This window comes from Pimephales promelas, chromosome 2, assembly GCF_988280905.1.
Source record: "Pimephales promelas chromosome 2, fPimPro1.hap1.1, whole genome shotgun sequence".
Classification (NCBI taxonomy): domain Eukaryota; kingdom Metazoa; phylum Chordata; class Actinopteri; order Cypriniformes; family Leuciscidae; genus Pimephales; species Pimephales promelas.
The window spans coordinates 21,961,635-21,982,686 of NC_142770.1; the positions used below are offsets into that span (position 1 = coordinate 21,961,635).

General features: G+C 36.9%; 1 protein-coding gene across 4 annotated transcripts in view; it reads right to left on the reverse strand.

Moving 5' to 3' along the window:
• The window catches only part of pcbp4 (poly(rC) binding protein 4), a 104,689-nt gene extending 86,166 nt beyond the window's left edge, over positions 1 to 18,523 (reverse strand). For all 4 annotated transcript variants that reach the window (XM_039668617.2, XM_039668616.2, XM_039668618.2 and 1 more), the window contains exon 1: positions 18,383 to 18,523. The gene's annotated coding sequence lies outside the window, so the exon portion shown is untranslated. The remainder of the gene's footprint in view (positions 1 to 18,382) is intronic.
• Positions 18,524 to 21,052: the final 2,529 nt, after the last annotated feature.

The following is a 21,052-nucleotide window of genomic DNA, read 5'->3' on the forward strand; positions in this document are numbered from 1 at the left end:
TTTTGGGTTCTGGTTGCTGTGTTGGTGTCACATTAAGTGCTTAACATTCATCATTGATATTGAGAACGACACTTCAAACCTTTCAATTAATATCCATACATCTCATGACATCCGTCAAGACTCCTTCGAGAGGTAATGATTCCAGATTAAACCCCATGTGGACAACTGACAGCGAGCCTGTGGGAAATCATACTGCAGGACACAAACTGTTTTAGGATGAGCTCTGATTGGTCAGGGCGCAAAGGCTAAGAGAATTACGAACGGAATCTGCTCTTAGATTAGGCATTTCTAGCTAAGATTCGTCTACAAATATAGGACTTTGGTCTTTCTCTGTCACAACAGCAAATTTCCATGTATTTTATTTTTTCTCTCTCGAGGGAGCATCCCATCCGCCTGTCATCGTGATGGACAGATGCACAGCAGGGAGAGAAGGGGAGGAAGGAAGAAAAGGTGAAAATAGACAGATCTAGGATGCATTGAAAGTGATTAACATGCACACTGATCGGCTGCGTGTCCTCAGTGAATGGTGACACCTGCCAACTTCTTCAATTTGCATGCGGAATATCTTCAAAGAACCAGTCGTTGAGGAAAACAACTCGTTTTGGCCTCCATTTACTGGTGGTAAGACCAAAAATGAATCAAATAAATGGAAAAGAATTTAGTACAAGAAATTTGAGTACGTAACCGGAGTAAAAAAAAATCCACATGAAACAGGCCTTCATTTTATTTGTATTTTTACGCATTTTTAGATAATAATAATAAACAATGTTATTATTGTTGTTATTATTATTACTACTATGTATAGGGTTTTATTTAGGACTGTCAAACGATTAATCGCGATTAATCGCATCCGAAATAAAAGTTTGTGTTTACATAATATATGTGGGTGCACTGTGTATAATTATTTTATATATATAAATACACACACATGCTTGTATATATTTAAGAAATATTTTCATGTATATACTGTAATATAATTATGTTATGTAAACACAAACTTTTATTTTGAATGCGATTAATCGCGATTAATCTTTTGACAGCACACAAACACAAACTTTTATTAACTATTTATTTTGGATGTGAGTAATCGCGATTAATCGCTTGACGGCCCTAGTTTTTATTAAATTATTATTTTCATTAGTAGTAGTAGTTTAAAAATAAATCTCATGATAAACAGATAAATGGTGTTTTATTTGTCTTTTTATTTATTTCACACTATTACATAATAAATAAATATATTATGTAAACACAAACTTTTATTAACTATTTATTTTGGATGTGAGTAATCGCGATTAATCGCTTGACGGCCCTAGTTTTTATTAAATTATTATTTTCATTAGTAGTAGTAGTTTAAAAATAAATCTCATGATAAACAGATAAATGGTGTTTTATTTGTATTTTTATTTATTTCACACTATTACATAATAAATAAATATATTATGTAAACACAAACTTTTATTAACTATTTATTTTGGATGTGAGTAATCGCGATTAATCGCTTGACGGCCCTAGTTTTTATTAAATTATTATTTTCATTAGTAGTAGTAGTTTAAAAATAAATCTCATGATGAACAGATAAATGGTGTTTTATTTGTATTTTGAATTATTTTACACTAGTCTAAAAGTCTAAAAATCAATCGATTAATCAATTAAACAAATAAGACAATAACTTAATATATTTGTTAAAAAAAAAAAAGATTCACAAACAAAACACACATATCAGAGAATAAGCTCTAGTATTCTTCTCGGATCTTGAATTGAAGAGTTTTAGAGTAGCATCACTGCAACACTGTGAGATAAATGGTATAGCCAAATCTCTCAACCGTCGGCAGGTAAATACAGCCGTACCCCGAAGACCAACTCACTGCTGGTTCTTGGCAAAGCTAAAAACTGCATCCAACTGAATTTCAGAAGTCGTCATATCATGGTTAGAAAAGAGAAAAAGCAAAGGAACGCGCACAGTGGGGGAGCATGAGCTCCCATCCAAAAATAGAACAAGCCTTGTTAAATATTTTAGGCACTCGGCAGACAGAAAGAAGAAAAAAAAAACCCCAGCCACAAACAAACACTCTAGCGTTGAATGATTAAGGTCCCGTCTTGCATTATAAGTGCATGAATAGGTTTAGCAGCGTGTCGCGACTGAACGGCGTCGATTTATCTTCAGCGATGAACCATGCGCCGCTCTCACCACCGTAATTCCCTCCACCTCGGCCTGGGCCGGCTCTTTAAAGCCACGCTGTTATTTAAGTGCTGGCTTTGTGGAAACTAGGAGCTTGGCGAAACAAAGTGAGATTAGCCAGTGCTAGGAAAAGCAGGCCACTTTTAGCAACGGTTAGCGGTTAGCGGCTGTCACGCCAGCAACAAACGGCTTAGTGCGGGGCGTCAGGACCGGGCCGGGGGAAACTCTGAGAGCTTGGCACTTCTCACCGCCTCTTAACAACCTATGACATTCCATCAAAACCCCCCATAGGCCATCAGGAAATTGCAGAGAGGATTTCTGGGATAGGTGCAGAGGTAATGGGCGTCAGGTTCTCTCATGGCAAGCCGAGTAAAGGCGGAGAAACAGGGTTTGATCAAAGCCAGCGAGAGGTAACCAGCCTCTAGAATGATAAGCAGCTCAGTGCCGAGGTAAAAAAAAAAAAAAATGCTGCATGCCGCAGAGGAACATAAACTAGTGTGAAACAATAAAAGTGCATGCTCAAATGCAAGTGTGCCAGCTCCTTCACCCACAGTTGCATTGTTAGCCTCTCACAAAGTAATCGATGCTGCATGAAATCACATGCAGTCACTTCGCCTAGCTGGCACGTTTAAAAAAAAAAAAAAAAAAAACTTTTATAAAGATGACGGGCGATGATATCAGCGTCTCGTTCTGTCCTCTGGATCACGCACTTGTGTCGGACTGGTAGTGGGATTTAGACTATTTCTGAGAATTAGAAAGAGAATTAGACTATTTCCGAGGACTGTGCAGGGTACGGCCTTGATCCTGGAACGACTAGATGCCTGCTGCTAAAACTAAGCCGGAGTGCCACAAGCATCTCATCATCCCACCAGCATGGGAGACACTAAACCTCGTCCCGTTCATAAACCTCAAGTCAACTAGGTCAGCCTAATCGATTTATTTTACAGAAACCAAACGAGCTAATAATAGCGATCGGCTTGTATTTTAGCGTAAAGAGTAGGCGGCGATGGAAACAAATGCTGGTGGAGCCACGAGGGTGGATGATTATATCTTCAAAACGAGTGCAGACGTCAGCTGCAGGGCTGTCTCATCCCTAATTCATACTGACACCGCATCCTCTGCGCTACATAACAGAGAGATCTGTGCAGTAATTACTAGCGCAGACATGTATATTCAAGAGAAAACAAGGAGGTGATAGGGAGAGAGAATAAGGAGCGCAATAAGCCGACGAAATATCTGATTGCTCAAAGGTTGTTCTTTTATAGCTCATGAGACGTAATAGTTCCCAGTTATGTTCATTTAAAGTCTAAATAGCTAATTTACTCAACCTCATGTCATTCCAGACATGAACATTGTTTCTGTCCAAACAATGGAAATCAATGGTGTCCAAAACAACATTGGACTTTTACTGTATGGACAAGCAGAGACATGTTTCAAAATATCTTCTTTTGTGTTCCACAGAAGAAAGTTAATTAGCTCTCCATTTAATAGCTCTGTCGTCTAAAAGAAACGATTGCGATATAAAAGAGGTATTATTTGGGAGTTTTCTATGCCACAGTCATGCATGATTGCTAACTGCTAATGCTAGTTGTGACAAGTGATATTAACGTGAGGGGCATTCAAATTTTCGAGGGCATTTGATCATGGACATCAATATTATCCATTCTACAAACTCTTTGTCCTGTATGTTTGTGTTGTTGTTTTTTTTTTTTATTCTTTTTTTTTTTCCAAAACAGAAAGACATTCTGATGGCCTTGAAAATCAGTATTGTAGTACTTATGGTGCGTTCACACCGGGCGCGAATAGCGCGTCAGACGCCAGTGATTTCAAGGTGAAGTCAATGCAAAGAAACGTTACGCACATAAAAAATTCCTGAGGCGGGAATGAGGCGTAGAGCGCAGCGAGCGCGGTAGACGCGAATTACGCCTCATTCATGCGTCAAGTTAGCGCAAATGGCGCGTCTGGCGCATTAAGCGCAAATAACTTAGTGGCCTTCAAAATAAGTATTGTAGTACTTATGGTGCGTTCACACCGGGCGCGAATAGCGCGTCAGATGTGAGTGATTTTAATGTTAAGTCAATGCAAAGAAACGTTACGCACGTAAAAAATTCCTGAGGCGGGAATGAGGCGTAGAGCGCGGCGCGGTAGACGTGAAAACGCCTCATTCACGCGTCAAATTTGCGTAAATGGCGCGTCTGGCGCATTAAGCGCAAATAACTTGGGAATTCGCGTCTGCCGCCCGAGTTGAAAAATCTGAACTTTGGCGTCAATTCGCGCCGCGTTAACCAATCAGGAGCCAGCTGCTTGCTCACGTGGTGAAGGATCTGGATGCTTCAATAAATTATTTTGTAATATGGCTAAATGCCTGGTGTGGTTCTAATGCACAACAAAGCAACTATTTTATCACTTAAAACTTTAGGTCCCACTTTATATTAAGTGGCTTTAAGTACTATGTACTTACATTGAACAATAAGTACAATGTATTATTGTGTTCCTGTTGTATTGTAAAACACTTTTGCTGCTATTGAGGTGTGATATGGGTAAGGTTAGGGACAGGTGTGGTGGTATGGGTCGGTTTAAGGGTAGGTTAAGGTGTGAGGGGAGGGTCAACTGTGTAATTACAGATGTAATTACATAAATTAATTACAGCTGTAATTACATGCTGGAATTTAAAAATGTAAGTACAATGTAAAAACATGTATGTACACAATAAGTCCATTGTATCAAATGATTTGTTTCAATGTAAGTACATAGTACTTAAAGCCACTTAATATAAAGTCGGACCAAACTTTATTTCAATATACGAGACATGTTCCGTTTGTATTGAATGTTATGTATTCCATTGCTAGATTATATTAAATATTATTATGATGTAAAGACAACCAACATACATGTGCATAAGTTTGTGTCTGGACATGAGGGAAAAAAAAAAATCACAGGACAGGTTAATAACTTTTGGAGGCTGGCTCTATTTATCATAAAAACAAAAATAAATGACAGATCCAGGCACAGCTTCTGGAGCGAGCAAATTGTGAAACTAGCCAAACGGCTCGCCTCGGAAGGGTCCGGTGGACACAAATACGGCGATGATGAACCCCACGCCGGTGTTCTGCTCTCCAGAGCAAATACAAAGCGGTGACTCTCTCGATGAATGCTCGATCAACATAAAAAAAGATGGCTGCCAACGTTTCGATTCTGACGCGCGTAAATTTCTTTTCAAACTTTTGTTTTTACATGCGTCAATTTCGCTCTTGGCGCGCGAATGCTATTCGCATCTGGTGTGAACGCACAGTTAAGAGTGGACTCATAGACTCGGATTCAAACATATTCAGGTCTCGCCTCAACTCGGTTTCAATATTGACTCAGACTTGACCCTATTCAAGCCCAAGTCTCGACTTCGACTCAACCCTCTTCAGGTATTGTCTCGAATCGGACTCGACCCTCTTCTACTCTTAAGGTCCGTTCACACCAAGGACGATAACTATAAGAATAATGATGAAGATATAGTTTTAAAAATCGTTCTCAATATTAAAAAGAGTTCATACCACAGCTATAACGATAACGACACAGAGAAACAAAATCATTGAAATTACTTTCAGAACGATTTTATCCAGCTGATGAGCAATAAAAATGTTGGCAGCCAATCAGAATCCATCCTGCTTTTACAAGATTGAGCATTTAAAGAGACAGACTTAGAATAAACAGAATGGACGTTAATATAGTTATCATTCTTGGTGTGAACGGGCCTTCAGTCTTTACTCTTTACTCTGACACACCCTACTCAGGTCTGGACTCGAATAAGCTGGTCTCGGCTACAACAATGTCCAAAATATGTTCCTAAAAGGACAAATGTGTGCTGTGCAGCAATAATCGAAAACCCTGAACTCTATGAAAAGATAGGACTAAAGAAAGGGTGATGGAGAGGGAGATACAGTAGAGCAGTCGGCTGTTTCTTTTACACTGGCTCGATTGGGGTTCACAGTCAGCAATGCTTCCATCTTGAATTTTCCACCCTGCACTTTCACTGCTCGGGATTGCAACTGCCGCATCTTTGCACTGCAAATAAGTCCAGATATTGGCATTTCCAAGAGCTTTTGGAGACGTGCGTGTCACTTCCTGACTCTGTAATTTATGGTAGGCCTCTCTCTCTCACTCCCTCTCTCACTGCTTGAGAGATTTCTGCCCGGTTTTCATTATTGAAAGGGGCCACCCTCTTTCTCTCCCTCCCTCCCTCTCCATCTTATTAGATCTGCGATTCGAAGAGTGCATTAGGATATTAAATTCAAGATGGGAATGGATGCTGCCTGCCGACTTGGCAAGACTCCCCATCGCTGCCTAACCTCGCTCCTTCTCGACGGTCTTGGACCGGTCAGATCCAGAGAGAGCGGGCATCTCTCGCAGAATGGGTCCTGCTCGTCATGTCCTGCCATCTCTGTACTGAGGTTGACGAAGACACAAAGCAGCCACTTGTGAGCGGGAAGCGAGCACAGTGGCTGCTCTGTCATCGTATGAATCATTCTGACGTGTTCGAGGATAAAGACGTGCATGCATGCGCCCACACAGCATAACAACCCCCTCTCGCGCCGCCTTAGGAGCATTCCTCATGACATGTGAGCTTCCATTATGGCAGCTCCTTCGCCATTGTTATTTATTTGACTTAGGGGAAACTGTTTCACAAAACAAGGTCGTATTTTTCTTGGATTCTGGAGAGACGCAAGACAGTTGTTGTTGGGCAAAACACACAAAGATAAAGGAAGAAAAAATAAACTGTGCTGTTAGACTAACAAAAAATTGTTGCGTTTTCTGTGCAAAGCTTGCTGCCAAAGTGCATTTTGGATGGTTGCTCCACTGTTGCTAAGGTATTCTGGTTGGTTGGTGCAATTCAAAGGTGCACCCCAAATATGGTCCCCAGATATGGCTCGAGGCCTTCCTTCAATCCAAATCTTTGGGGTTTTTCCTCTGTGATTTTCGTCAGGCAGACAAAATAGCCAATCATTTAGAATTTGTTTTTTTTTTCCTTGAAAAATGTCATGGCTTGAAATAGCTTGAATTGGTAAAACCATATTCTCTGCACCATGGCAATACCTTGGAGAACCATTCCTTTTAAAAGTATTCTGGACAATGGCATAGTTATGGTATCAGTTGGTAATATGGTAAATGTCCAAAAAGTACTTTTTATCACACATTACGTCTCCATATGAAAAACATGGTATCAATGGTTATCTTCAAAGAAGATTCAATTTTTATTCAACATGATTCCATCAAAAGGCTTTCCAGTTGTTGTTGCTCACAGATCTTTTCACATCATTACATATCCCTTCAACATAATCAAGTGGAGTTGTCGAGCAATATCAGTTTTACCTCATTCAAGATGCCAACCCACCCATCTTGTGAGAGAGAAAAAAAACTTGACATTTCGCGAAACCACCGCTTAAGACATGAAAATTTCCCAGGATTGGTTGCATTCACAGCACACGATCATCTAGATTGTTTGTTTGAATTTGTTTGTGTAATCCCTGTCGACCCCCATCAGTATAGTCGACAGGGATTACACAAACAAATTCACCTCATCTAAACTCAGGAGAAGCGGTAGGGCTCAAGTCTCCGAAACGAGCAGATGATGGGCTTTAAATAATAAAGAAGTTGAGTGCTTCTGCGATCTTCTTTATGACCAAGTGAACCATTCAGGCGCTTGTTCAAGCCAAGGAATTTCTTGACATAATTGTGCGCCCATGCTTGAGCAGGAGAAGCCGAATAATGCATGGTGTGGGGGGTGACTCATTTAAAATAAAAGGCAGGCTGGAAGTATTCTTTCTCTCGATGGGACATACTATTTGACCTAGATCTTGCTTAAAAATTGCGCATTAGATGTGAATTAGTGGAGCATGCTCTTGTACGACTCGATTACGCGGAAGCGCATCTTCCATGGCTGCTCGATTGCGGCGTCTCGCTTCGGTCGCTCTGAGTAATTCAACCGGTCATTCACTTTTGCATTGGACAATCAAACAAGAGGTCTGCATATTATATTGAGTAGACTGCCCAAAAATGTAATGTCATTTTATTCACCCTCATGTCATTCCAAACCAATAGGTGTCTCGTCCATTTGTTCCTGTGAGCACAAGGGCAGAATTTAGAAAAAAATATGTGCCATTTTCCATACAAAAACAGCTCATCGTGACCATGTTTCTCAAGTAGTATTTTCAATATTGGCAAAACTATCCATTTAAAAATAGAGTCTTATGTATTTGTCAGCAAGTTGATTCTACAAAATGGCCATGTGATTACGAGTGAGGCAAATATTATATTTGCCTACACTCTCAGGAAAAAAAAGGTACAAAAGCTGTCACTGGGGATGTACCTTTTCAAAAGTACCTAAAGGGTGCATATTGGTACCTTAATGGTACATGTTAGCATTCTAAAGTGTACATATTAGCACCTAAAATCTAAATATTAGCACCTAATATGTACATATCAGCACCTAAAAGTCCATATTAGCACCTTAATGTACATAGTAGCACCTAAAATGTACATTTTAGCACCTAAAATGTACATATTAGCACCTAAAATCTAAATATTAGCGCCTACAATGTACATATTAGCACCTAAAATCTAAATATTAGCACCTAATATGTACATATTAGCACCTAAATGTCCATATTAGCACCTAAATGTCCATATTAACACCTAAAATGTACATTTTAGCACCTAAAATGTACATATTAACACCTAAAATCTAAATATTAGCACCTAAAATGTACATATTAGCACCTAAATGTCCATATTAGCACCTTAATGTACATAGTAGCACCTAAATGTCCATATTAGCACCTAAAATGTACATTTTAGCACCTAAAATCTAAATATTAGCACCTAAAATCTAAATATTAGCACCTAATATGTACATATTAGCACCTTAATGTCCATATTAGCACCTAAAATGTACATAGTAGCACCTAAATGTCCATATCAGCACCTAAAGTGTATATATTAGGACCTAAAATGTCCATATTAGCACCTAAATGTCCATATTAGCACATTAATGTCCATATTAGCACTTAAAATGTACATATTACCAAAAATGGACAAAAGTTTTCCCTTTTGAAAAGGTACAGCCCCAGTGACGGCTTTTGTACCTTTTTTTTCTGAGAGTGAATAATGGATTAAAATATCAATGCTAATTATATTATATATGTATTATAAATATATTTGTATATTATGTTTAGATTTATTAACAATATTATTATGAATACATTAATAATATGTTTGCTTAATACAAAATAAATTATGTTAATATATTATTATAGTAAATTACTGACTTCTGTTGGTTAACAGATTGTCAACAATTATTGGCGAACAAAAGAAAAAAAAAATGAATGCTACAGTAATGAATCATAGCAGAAGGGAAATAGTATATTTATAACCAGTTTCGCTGTGTCATCACAGCTGCGAGTTTCATCTAAAATTGAAATGCTGAACTTTGAGCGCTTGTGAAAATCTCACAATATACAATTCTAAAAATAATTAATATGTAATGTAATAATCAACATTTTTATGTTGATTATTATATTTACTTTAACACTAACTTTTATGTTAGATTTATGTTGACAGCACCAAAATATTTATATAATAAATGTTACGGTCCTGAAAAATGATCTAGTTATTTTAGAGACAGAACAATGTTGAAATGTTGCAAAGATTTTATTTTTCTCTTTGAAATAATAAATCACAAGGACTCCAGGAGCACATTAACAAATAAGGTCAATTTTGAAATTGATGTCCACTAACATCCTGCTATTACAGCCGAGACCTTCCGCTATATGCTCATGTTTGCAAGACACAATTTCCACTTAGCCCGAATGCCAAAAAGCGTTCATTCTCCTATCTTATTTCCACAGTCAGTTATTAGCCTGTAACCTTTCAGTCTAATGGAGGATTTTAACTCTTCCCAATGCGGTTACCCATCCCTCTGAGGATACAGAGTGCTTTCAAATGAACACTTTTTTCCAGCCCTCTTTCCCACTATCAAGACTCCCAACGAGTGGCGGAAACTCCCGAGGTCCCTCCCTCCCCTCCTGTTAAGTACTACTTCAGAAAATAGCATTGTGCTTTCCTCTTAATGTAAAGGCAAGATGTCATGGCAAGGCGCCCACAACGCTCAGGTACACGCCCGCCTTTCCGGAAAGGACATCATTTGCGCCTGTAGGAGGAGGATAGTGCGTCTCATAAATATCTCTGCGGAGCGGCGATGGATCCGTGTTTGGTTTTCTGGGGCGGATAGTCAAGCCCACCATGGCAGTTTTCCTGGCTGATTAAAATGGAAGGTGGCAGCCATTCTGTTTGGGGAAAACAGGTGTTTGATACACATGTCAGATTGATTATATCCCAAAAATCACCATGGAAAAACTCGTTAGGCGTCAGGAAATCCTCCTGGTCTGACATTAATTTCCTTTGATTTCTCTCAAGCCTACGTTTAGATTGATGTCAGCGTCAAACTAACAATTTGTTAGTAAGGCATTTAATTGACTATAAAGTAAATTCCTAAATTCACTTTAAAACAACTGATTTTTTTGTTCTTATCCAGACAAACTAGTATAGAATATCGGTATTTGCCATTATGAAAACCAAATGAGTAAAGTTTGCAAACGAATGATCAGCTTATCAGTTTTGGCTAGAATCTTAATACAGGTACATCCCTAATATAAAATGATAATAATAATACCTATGTTTCACTATGAAACGCAAATTGAGATGTTTATTAGAATGTTCAGGCTGCTCTTATCCATATTTCCAATAGTGGCCATGTCTGACAAACTCCAAAATTGTTTTGTTTTTTTAGCATTATTTATATACTAGTACAATAGTACAATAATATGCTATTAAAGGGATAGTTCACTTTGAAATTGTTTTTTGGTATGTTTTAGTTTACCTCAAGGACATCCAAGATGTAGGTGTCTTTGTTTCCACAGTATTTTCAATTTTGATATTTTTAGGTCAAACCGTTCTTGTCTGTCGGTCATATAATGGAGGTCTATGGTCACCACCTCTAAGAGCATGCACAGAGAAGTCCAAATTAAACATGATTGAATGACTCATAATGTAACATTGATGGCCTAAGACACGAAACGAGCGGTTTGTGTGAGAACTAACAGTATTTACATTGTTTTTACCTCTTGTAACCACATCCACAAAGCGCCCGCGCCCTCAGATCACTTGGATGTGGCTGTGTTTACAAGAGGTAAAAACGATATAAATACTGTTCGTTTTCTCACACAAACCGCTCGTTTCGTGTCTTAGGCCATCAATGTGTATTTACATTTACGAGTCATTAAATCATGTTTAATCTGGACTTCTCTGTGCATCCTCTTTGAGGTGGTGACCATAGACCTCCATTATATGACTGATCGACACAAACGGTTTGACCTAAAAATATAAAAATTGAAAATACTGAGGAAACAAAGACACCTACATCTTGGATGCCCTTGAGGGAAGCTAAAACATATAAAAAAAATCATTTCAAAGTGAACAATCCCTTTAACTTCAGTAATCAGTTTTCAATTAAGTTTAATATTATTTAATGTTTTTTTAATTTAAATAATTTTATGTGGGTTTTTTTATGTTAATTCAAAGCTTTTTTTTTTTTTACATACATAAAAGTGTCATAACAGTAGTTCACATGACTTTGAGTAAGTTTTGTTTGTGGAATAGACCAAACATTCAGTCATTATTATTTGAATTATCTACGAACAAATTAACGTTTTATATCAACAACACCAAATGGCATTGGGTTTGAATATGCAGAAGTGACATTCTGTGGCCACCGCTCCGTTCATATGGAAAAGAGCAGCATGAACATTCTGCTAAACATCTTCTTTTGTGCTCCACGGGACAAAGGCAGTCATTTGGGAAACGACACGAGGGCGAGTGAATGTTCATTTGTGGCTGGACCAATTCGTTAATTTATTTTTCTCTTGACTAGCACTAGCTTGCAGCAGAGACAAGAAGCCGGTAATTAATTGAAGGACATCGTTAGTTGGAGAGATTCAGGGGAAAAATATCTTGCACTAATTAACATGTGTCTGTGTTTCAATTAACAATGACCTCAATCTCTCAGAAAGCAGGAAAATAAGGGGAAGCTTTGTTCTGAAGAGTGGGCTGCGTTTTTACCATTCTGCTAGAACATGTGAAACAATATATGTATTCTCTCTCTATGAAAGAAGCGTTCTGTTGGAAATGATTCAGAAGAGGCCTGTATAAACTGACTGAACAATTACACAATCCTCACTAACTCTAACAGTCGTTTTCAACGGCGGCATAACCACAAATATCAAATAGCTCTGCGTTCTTTTATCAAAACGACAACGTTCCTTCACTTTTCGTGAGCAGGTCAAACACGTCGCGTTTTCTGAAAGTCGTTTTCAGCTTTTTGATTGCAACCTTGCCAACTGGCTTTGATACCGATGGGAATTGGAGAGATACGTCTTGATCTAAAAATTCTCAGAGCTCTAAATTGCAACACCTCTCTTCCAAAGAAATATATCAAAGACGCTCTGAAAAAGTTGGAAGCACAACATTGACAGTGGGCGAGAAAGGGGGGGGGGTAATGTTGTGACATTGATGGGAGAAAACTTCAACTGAAGCATACGAGTGTCAAACTACATGCACAACGGAGAACCTTCTAAGTTTAGATACAGTCTCTAGACAAAAGAAACAACCTTGACAATAAACGTTGGCGAAAGAGTGAGATATGGTATAAGTTTCAAACTAATGTCTGTCATTTTCTTTATTGTCAACACTTTTTTTCGTTCAAAGTTATGTGGTCTTTAATAATGTTCTCAAAACGTTATTTAAACGATTACTCGATTAATCACGATTAATCACATCTAATATAAATGTATGTATGTATGTATGTATATATATATATATATATATATATATATATATATATATATATATACGCTGGGGCTGTCAAACGATTAATCGCGATTAATTGCATCCAAAATAAAAGTTTGTGTTTACATAATATATCTGGGTGCAATGTGTATAATTATTATTTATATATAAAATATTTATATTTATATATAATAAAAATGTATACAGATATACATAAAAATATTTCTTAAATATATACAAGTATGTGTGTTTATATATATTTATATATATATATATATATATATATATATATATATATGTGTATATATGTGTGTGTGTATATATATATATATATATATATGTATATAAAAGAATTATACACAGTGCACCCACATATATTATGTAAACACAAAGTTTTATTTTGGATGCGATTAATCACGATTAATCATTTGACAGCCCTAATATATACATATACAAACTTTTATATTAGATACAATTAATCGCGATTAATCGATTTGACAGCACTAAATATTATTTATACATTGTTCATGGAACGTTTATTTTTTTTTCTGAAATGTTTTAGTTGGACCTTGTTCTCTAACTTTTTCAAATGTTAATAATGGTCAGATAACATTCAAAAGTAAAATTTTCATAATTTTTTCCTAAATTTTAAAAATGGCATATTCCCTTAACCTTAGCAAAACATTCCTAGAATATATTTGTGTAAGCTGGCATCACGCAATCTTTAGTTGTACAAAAAGAATTGGATCCAAGGCTAACAGGCTTAAAATTACACCACACAAGAAAAATTTGAGTAATTTACTTTTAAACGACTTTCATTTCGAAATTGGTAGTAAATTTAACAAATAGAGGCAAGTACAATGACTGAAAATGTATTTTCTTATTCCAATAATATATAAAACATGCTCCAACAATCTTCAGGGGAAAAAAGAAGAAAAAAAAAAATAGATAAAAAATGTCAAAAATAGATACCAATGGACCAACAAGAGGAAAAACGGTGTGAAAAATCTCATCTGTCAAAAAGAAAATTCATAGCATTACCTATAAATGTACCAGACAGGAACAATATACTCATGTAAGTTGACAAATTTAGCTGGAGGAAGTGCTATAGTGGGGTGGAACATTGTACCAGATTCAGCACTAAACGCACTGTGACAGCAAGTTTCGTCAGAAGATCAAATTTGTTTACCTCATACGATAGACATTAAGCCATTATGACACTATCAATCTGTCAATAAGCAGTTTTTTTCTTTACTTAAAAAATGAGTTATGTATACTGTTATTTTTTTTTTTTGAAAAACACAAAAGGAGAATTTTTGAAGAATGTCCATGCAGCTCTTTTCCATATGCAGAAAATTATTTAAAAATTGATACTGATCATGAAGTCAATTATACTTTTTGTCATGGCCGATAATCGATAAACAGCTGATATTAAATTCAACATTATTTTCTCTAAAAATATATTAAATTATCTAAATCTACATCTTTTTTAAACATGGCTGTCAAACGATTAATCGCGATTAATCGCATCCAAAATAAAAGTTTGTGTTTACAAAATATATGTGGGTGCACTGTGTATAATTATTTTATATTTATAAATACACACACATGCTAAGAAATATATTTAATGTATATTCTGTATATCGATTCATATATTTATATTATATTTATTTTTATATTCATATATATTATATTCATTATATTTACATATATTTATATTAATTTATATTATATATAAATATAAACATTTATTATAATATTTTTTTTTCTGAAATATACATGCATGTGTGTATATGTGTATGTGTGTGTGTATATATATATATATATATATATATATATATATATATATATATATATATATATACCGTGCACCCACATATATGTATATGTAAACACAAACTTTTATTTTGGTTGCGATTAATCGCGATTAATCGGTTGACGGCCCTAATATAAACCATAATATAAATACAGTTATTTTAATACTATGACAAATTAAGTCAGCGCTCGATGAAAAATGATTTACATGTAAAATGATTGATGTTTTAAATGTAAAACTAGGAGGAAATTACAATATCAAATATTGACCATTATATTGGCAATATGAAACAAATACATTTAAAACATCTCTAATATTGAATCATACAGGTTTGTAACGACACAAGACTGAGTGCTTTCAACTAAAAGTCCAAGTCGTAATAGTTTTAACAGTCAGAAGTCACATTAAACAGAGAATCCATGTACGATCAAGTGCCCGAGGACCTCGTGAAGCGCCACGCGCTGAACCATCTTAAACTGAAAACAAATACAGTAAAGACAAGGGAGAATTAGCATGAATCACATGCATGTCATGCTGATAAACTTAGCGTCCTCACGCAGAGCCTGTGCTCTTATCTTAAACGCTGGATTCCTCACAGACGCCTGCAGTGTTTTTAGGGGGTAGGGGAAGCGGGGTTGTTTTGTGGGGCTAAAAATAGTGTCGTAGATCAGAATGTTGAGGAGAATAAGGCCTCGCGCAGATTAAACTGCAGTTAATCGCCTGTCTGCCATGCCGAATTGAAGCGGGACCGTAATGCCATTGTGCGTTAGATGCCTCGTACATGGTGAACTTCAATGAGGAGGTCTCAGAAATCTCTGGGGTTTTTTTTTGTTTGTTTTTTTTTTTAGAAGGATGTTTACACTTCACCCACTTTTTTTTCTCCTTCTTAAAGTCATTCATCACTTTTTTTTGCCTCCTCATTTCCTCAACCAGAGAAGCAATTTGTTTTCCTATAAACTCGCTTTGAGGGAATATCAGTTTGAGGGGTATTGAGTTGACAAGGGACTTAATCAAAGAGCCAAAACTAATGAGCTTTGGTGCAGATTTGTCAAAATTTTAATGGCAACAATTACATCACCGCCACTAATTTTGTAATAGACATTTCGAGGTTCGTACACTTTTTTTTTTTTAAAGTTGGTTTTTGCAGCGATGCTATGCACTCTAAAAATGCAGGGTTGTTTTAACCGAACTTTGGGTCAAATATGGACAAACCCAAATGTTGGGTTAAAAATATAATTAAAAAATTTAACCCAATGGCTGGGTTTGTCCATATTTGACCCAAAGTTGGGTTAAAACAACCCTGCATTTTTAGAGTGTAAAAGAACCGTTTCTTGGTGTCCCAAAGAACCTTTCAGTCAACAGTTCTTAAAAGAACCATGTTTTTTTTTTTCTAATGTGAAGATCTTTATAATAATCTAAAGAACCTTTTTCTACTAGAAGACTCTAAAAAATGCTAAAATGCCAATTGGGTTAAAAATATAATTTAAAAATGTAACTCAATGGCTGGGTTTGTCCATATTTTACCCAAAATTGGGTTAAAACAACCCAGCATTTTTTAGAGTGAAAGGACCTTTTGTACAATTGATGTTCCATGGATCTTAAAGGTTCTTCGTGGGACCACCAATGCCAATGAAGAACCAAAAATTGGTGTGGAAACAATTTTGGATGGATGATGCTCTTCAAAAGGACAGAGCTACGAACATGTCTCAGTACACCCTATTAAAATCCAAAGTTAACTTCAAAGCTAGTTTGTACGAGAGGCAAGAAAATGGCAACAAAGATCTCTATTCAGTGATTCAGAGAACAAGAATTAGCTGCTCACATGCCAAACAGTTCTGCAGCAAAAATGCCATGAACACAATGAGGTTTTTTATTTTACATAAGTTCAGCTGGTGTGTGCAGTCAAGCTTTTACTTAATTTCTAGGCGATGGAGAGCAATTAAAATAACTAATCAACTCTATTATTCTACAAACGCCTTAATATTTAGAATACATTATATAATGTGGATGGACAGACAGATAGAAGAAACAATGGAACGATGGACGGATAGATAGATAGATAGATAGATAGATAGATAGATAGATAGATAGATAGATAGATAGATAGATGGATGGATGGATGGATGGATGGATGGATGGATGGATGGATGGATGGATGGATAGATAGATAGATAGATAGATAGATAGATAGATAGATAGATAGATAGATAGATAGATAGATAGATAGATAGATAGATAGATAGATAGATAGATAGATAGATAGATAGATAGATAGATCACTCAAACAGACAGTGAACAAAAGCTCAATTCTGATTTTGACAATGACGCGAAAACAAATTTTAATCTGAACAAAAATTCAATCTAGGCCTGTTGGGAAACAGCAGCATTTTGTGGACTAAACATACAATACACAGTTTCAATTGCTTAGCAATAATGCCAAGTCATTCAATCACTTGCGCTGATAGTAAGAGCTCGAGGTCTTCTTACAGTATACTATAACTGTGAATGACAGAAGAATAAATACTGTATTCTGTACACACAAACTAAATTAAATGAGTTTCATCTTTAGATTTGGGGAAAAACTAAAAGGTTTGACTCTGTATGCAAATTTGTTGCAAATATAAATTGGAGGATTGCTGCATTTCCAGGAGCACAAACACTCAATACAATCTCCTGGATAAGTTCAATTACAAAGATGCTCAGTCATTCAGTCACTGACCCAAGCTAATAAGTATTTGCACTAATTGCGAGGGTTCGGCTCCCGGTCAACCTAATCAATTACAGCATCTAAAATCAAATCAGATGTCCAGAAGGAGTGATCACCCAGACCCCTGGCATCCGGACACCATTAGTATCTCCTACACTTCATCCAAAACCACACACGTTTATAAAGGCTTCAGTACAACCAAAGCCTGGTGCTACATATGAAGATACAAAGAACTTTTAGCCCTGTATTCAATCATTAAGGAACCATGATGATCTAAACAAGTCCAAAACCAAAACGTTGCTTGACCAACCAATAAAGAATCTTTATAAAGAATGAATAACCTTTATTTTAAATGTAGAGGAGATTTGAATCACCTCCTCTCTCGAATTAGCTCTAAACCAGATTAACTAACCTAATCTAAATTCACAAGTCAACTTGAGGCGCCTAATCTTCTACACAATATACCAGACGCAGTGTATCGCTCGCTATGCTTTTGAATGTTATGTTCAGAAAGCTGCGAGTTAAAAGGATTCTAACGTTCATAAAGCTGTAAACTTCACCGTTCCAACCGGTTAGGTGATGAACTTGTATTACTAGTGCTGCTGAAACAAACGCGCTCCGCTTTTATTGCCATAACAACAGCAGCGGTTTCCTACGGGATAACTGCGCGAGTCCGAACCATCTCTCACTTCTGTCCCGATCAGATTTACATCGGGATCGGGATGCATTTACCGAGAGCTATACAGACACCACATGGATAAAGACGTCTGACATAATGATTCCGTCTTACCTGGTAATAATGAAGTTGAATGCGCTGTGAACACGACGCGAATTCGGATGATAACACTATATATTCCCCGCTGGTGTCCACATTGTCAGTGCCAGGCGCTTACTGTATGAGAGAAAACCCCGATGTCAGAGCAGAGAGAGCGAGAGAGAGAGAGAGAGAGAGAGAGAGAGAGAGAGAGAGAGAGAGAGAGAGAGAGAGAGAGAGAGAGAGAGAGAGAGAGAGAGAAGGGGAGAGAGGGAGGGCTAAAGGAGATAGGACCGACCATACTATCCAATTACAAAAAGACAAATGAGGGTTAAAAGGAACAACAATGCACAACCATATGCCGAGGGCAAAATTCACTGCATTGGTCTTCTCAACCTGTTCTTTGTCGGCAATAAGAAATTAGACTAACATTAACTCAAAATAGTAGCCAACAAAAATATAAGTCTACAAAATATAAAAATATAAGTAGCCTATATAGTCATACTTGGATATGACTATCCAAGTGCTCAGTTTAGAATATTATGAACTAATTTGTCAGTGCCTGACTGAAAAACATTTGATTCCTCAATATCTGACTGAAAAAAAAATATTCGTTTCGACACTGCCTGACTAAAAAATATTCGATTTGACAGCACATGACTAAGAAAAAATTCACTTCGACAGCGTCTGACTGAAAATTATTTGATTTCTCAGTAATATTTTCAAGAATTGTTATCACAACATTTTTTCTTTTGTCAAATCAACTTAAATAATTTATTTAGTTCAAATAACTTATTATTTTGAGTTTCTGATGATTAAATCAATCTCCTTCATTGTTTTAACTCACTTTTTCCATTTGAATCAACTTAAAATGTTTACAGAGTGGAAAATATTCAATGCAACAGCACCCGACTTAAAAATTTTCGATTCAACAGCGTCTGACTGAAATATATTCGATTCAACAGCGTCTGACTGAAAAATATTCGATTCAACAGTGCCTGACTTAAAAATATTTGATTCAACAGCGTCTGACTCAAAAATATTCCATTTAACAGCACCTGACTAAAAATATTCAGTTCCACAGCGGCTGACTGAAAAATATTTGGTTCCTTAGCGGCTGACTAAAAAATATTCGTTTCGACAGTGCCTGACACAAAATATTTGTTTCGACAGCGCCTGACTGGAAAATGTTTGTTTCCACAGCACCTGACTGAAAAATATTCATTTACACTGCGCCTGACTGGAAACTATTTGTTTCCACTGCGCCTGACTAAAAAATATTAGTTTCCACTGCACCTGACTGAAAAATATTCGTTTCCACTGCGCCTGACTGAAAAATATTCGTTTCCACTGCGCCTGACTGAAAAATATTCGTTTCCACTGCGCCTGACTGAAAAATATTCGTTTCCACTGCGCCTGACTGAAAAATATTCGTTTCCACTGCGCCTGACTAAAAAATATTCGTTTCGACAGCGCCTGACTGAAAAATATTCATTTTGACAGCGCCTGACTGAAAAATATTCGTTTCCACTGCGCCTGACTGAAAAATATTCGCTTCCACTGCGCCTGACTAAAAAATATTCGTTTCCACTGCGCCTGACTAAAAAATATTCGTTTCCACTGCGCCTGACTGAAAAATATTCGTTTCCACTGCGCCTGACTGAAAAATATTCGTTTCCACTGCGCCTGACTGAAAAATATTCGTTTCCACTGCGCCTGACTAAAAAATATTCGTTTCGATAGCGCCTGACTGAAAAATATTCGTTTCCACTGCGCCTGACTGAAAAATATTCGTTTCCACTGCGCCTGACTAAAAAATATTCGTTTCCACTGCGCCTGACTGAAAAATATTCGTTTCCACTGCGCCTGACTAAAAAATATTCGTTTCGACAGCGCCTGACTGAAAAATATTCATTTTGACAGCGCCTGACTGAAAAATATTCGTTTCCACTGCGCCTGACTAAAAAATATTCGTTTCCACTGCGCCTGACTGAAAAATATTCGTTTCCACTGCGCCTGACTAAAAAATATTCGTTTCGACAGCGCCTGACTGAAAAATATTCATTTTGACAGCGCCTGACTGAAAAATATTCGCTTCCACTGCGCCTGACTAAAAAATATTCGTTTCCACTGCGCCTGACTGAAAAATATTAGTTTCCACTGCGCCTGACTGAAAAATATTCGTTTCCACTGCGCCTGACTGAAAAATATTCGTTTCCACTGCGCCTGACTGAAAAATATTCGTTTCCACTGCGCCTGACTAAAAAATATTCGTTTCGATAGCGCCTGACTGAAAAATATTCGTTTCCACTGCGCCTGACTGAAAAATATTCGTTTCCACTGCGCCTGACTAAAAAATATTCGTTTCCACTGCGCCTGACTGAAAAATATTCGTTTCCACTGCGCCCGACTAAAAAATATTCGTTTCTACTGCGCCTGACTGAAAAATATTCGTTTCTACTGCGCCTGACTGAAAAATATTCGTTTCCACTGCGCCTGACTGAAAAATATTCGTTTCCACTGCGCCTGACTGAAAAATATTCGTTTCCACTGCGCCTGACTGAAAAATATTCGTTTCCACTGCGCCTGACTAAAAAATATTCGTTTCGACAGCGCCTGACTGAAAAATATTCGTTTCCATTGCGCTTGACTGGAAAATATTCTATTCAACACATTGCCTGACTGGAAAATATTTGATTGGATTCT